The following is a 2830-nucleotide window of genomic DNA, read 5'->3' on the forward strand; positions in this document are numbered from 1 at the left end:
TTTTTTTCCATATGATGATGTTATTCATTGCTGCAGCCTAGCACTACTTTTTCCATCTCCTATCCGCTATCCATCGATGTACCATATTCATGCCATTTCGTACAATCCTACCAGATCATTTATATAACCACATTGTCTTAGCATACTCTTATTGCAGAACGAGGAGCGCATCGCACGATACAGATCCAACGCTTCTGAATCGAGGGGCGCCACACCTAGTGGACACCAAATCCTCACTCTATTTTTATTCATATAACATTATATTGACAGAAAAATAAATCATACAACAGTACACATACAAATACACTGAGGTCCCGAACGCGAAAGACTCACGCAAGATACAATTGCAGATAAGAAAAAGAGACCAAAGGTTACATTTCTCGCTTCTTCAACTTCACCATGAGTCCATTTTTCATCTGCAGCACACAAGACATCTTCGGCTGGACTCTCTGCCCTTCAACCACTTCCACATCAAAGTTCCACACCATTGCCGCAACAATAGTATTCATCTGCATGAATGAGACGTCCTTGCCAAGGCACAGCCTCGGGCCCGAGCTGAATGACAAAAATTTGTGAGACGGCACGTACCGCAGCTTCTTGCCATCCTCTGAGAGCCATCTATCCGGGTTATACTCCCGGCAGTCTTTCCCCCACACGCCTTCCATTCTCCCCATGGAGTGGAGAGAAATTAATAAGGTGTCACCGGCGTGTACCACATGGCCACTCGGCATCACGTCGTGGGCGACCGCCGTCTTATGCTCGATGGGGACAGGGGGGTGCAACCTGAGAGACTCATGTATGGCGGCTCTCATGTAGACGAGAGATTTTGTCTCCTCCGGTTCAAAGATCACCATCGTGCTGCTATTGTTGGCGCCTGTGGCTGCTTTCTGTGATGCGATGGGTGATAGTTCGTGGCGGATGAACGACACGACATGAGGGTTCTGGGCGAGGTTGTAGAAGACCCATGTCAAAGCTGTGCCGATCGTGTCCCTCCCGGCGATCATGTAGTTGATGAGCGTCGCATGGAGCAAGCCATCGTTCTGCTAGTAGTCTGGATCGTCGATGTAGGAAGACAGGATGTCCACGGAAGAAGCTCCCTCATTACCAGCATGTTCCTTCCTCTTCCTCCTCTCCATCATCTCCTCAATGAACCCTCGTAGAACCGTGCGTGCTGCGGCGAGCTTCCTTTCCGGGCCGATGTTTAGCCGCCTCATCACCTTCCAACCAGAGGTCGGCACGATGTGCCGGAACAAGGCCACCTCCATGACCGTGTCCATGGCGACCGCGGCGTCCATGGGCGGCATGTCCGAGGACAGGAGGCCTGGGTCCACGCCAAAGAGAGGCGTGGCGGTCATGTCGAGCACGAGCCTTGTTGTCAAATCTTGCAGGTCGAACGTGGTCCCGGTGCTCGCCATGTGCATGAGCACCGGGAGGAGGCCGTTCTCCACCTTGTCGCGGCAGCAAGCGGTCATACAGGCAAGCAACCGTGGGTTGCTCAAGACTCTCTGGGCTCTTGCGCGCTGCCGACGCCAGGGCTCGCCTTCGGTGGTGAATAAGCTGCCACCCGCGATGTCAAAGATGGCGGCGAACTCCGCGCCCTTGGGGAAGTTTGCATGGTTCGTCGTGAAGATGTGCCGGACGTTGGCCGGTTCGCATGTGATGAAGAACCGCAACCCGGTCCCAGGCAGGCCGTGCGCCCTGAAGTTGTGGCCTGATCCGGCGAGGACGACGGCGAGGTAGTCGTGCAGGTTGTGGAAGTTGGCGATAAGGTAAGGGAACACCCCCACTATTGGCCAGTTTATGGGGAGCACTGATGGGTTCTTTGATCTGCTAGACCTGAGGTACAACATCAGGGGAAGAAGACTGATGGCGAGTGTGGAGATGAGCAGCTCTTGCGAGAACGAGATCGACATTGTTATCAGTGGTGTGGGGAGATGCTTTTACTTTGGGTGTATATATGCTGCATGAACATGGCGGTGGCTCCATTTATATAGTGAGAAGTTTCCCTCGGTGGCATGCATGCAGCAGCCATGAGTCCTCTGTGTTTATTAGTTAATGCTCGGGCACAAAATCCGAAAAATTGTACTGTAGTAAATGTGTGGGAGGTTTAGCGCTGGCAGTTGGTTCGATGTATGCATTAATAGAGTCAACGATGAGAGTTGCTTAACTATATGCTGGCAATCCTTGATATGTATCCAGAATGCCTAATCCATTTTTGTGTGCTTAATCCCATGCTGCATTAACTAAGGTTTAGAAGACACTGTCATAATCAGTGGAGTATGATGTATGTATCGTGAAGATCCACAAGGCCTTGGTTTAGAAGACACTGTCTTTGATTAATTCGGTTTCACATATCACTATCTAGTACATCACGCGTACCCGGCCCCCGGTCATCTTCCACCACGATCTCAAGTCGGTGCATGCATATGCGTATTATGGTCTACCATTTGCCCATATACTAATTCGGGATGAAAACAACGTGTATGCATGCAGCTGGTAGGTATCGTGGCGAGATGTATTTCAGGCTTTAATCACCTCTGGTCGGTGCATGCACCACCACAGAACATATCATGGCGAGATGTATTTATAGCTGATTGGTCACCACAGCGAAAAACAGCTACTCGCCATTTTATATTGTATCAAATGAGATATGTGCACAGGAGCGGATCGGAGCAATCAGAAGGCATCTAACCAGAATTTCATGCCTTCTTTAAGGCTAGTCCGAGCACTATGTATAATTAGTGCAACAATATTTTAATCAGTCCTCTGCAATCATTTTTTTTGAGGGATTTCAATAATCTGCTTTTGGGGGATTTGTTCTCAAGGACGA

At 49.9% G+C, this 2830-nt stretch overlaps 1 pseudogene; it reads right to left on the bottom strand.

Moving 5' to 3' along the window:
* Positions 1-209: 209 nt before the first annotated feature.
* Positions 210-1920, bottom strand: LOC119366405 (annotated as a pseudogene).
* Positions 1921-2830: the final 910 nt, after the last annotated feature.

This window comes from Triticum dicoccoides, chromosome 2B (assembly GCF_002162155.2).
Source record: "Triticum dicoccoides isolate Atlit2015 ecotype Zavitan chromosome 2B, WEW_v2.0, whole genome shotgun sequence".
NCBI lineage: Eukaryota > Viridiplantae > Streptophyta > Magnoliopsida > Poales > Poaceae > Triticum > Triticum dicoccoides.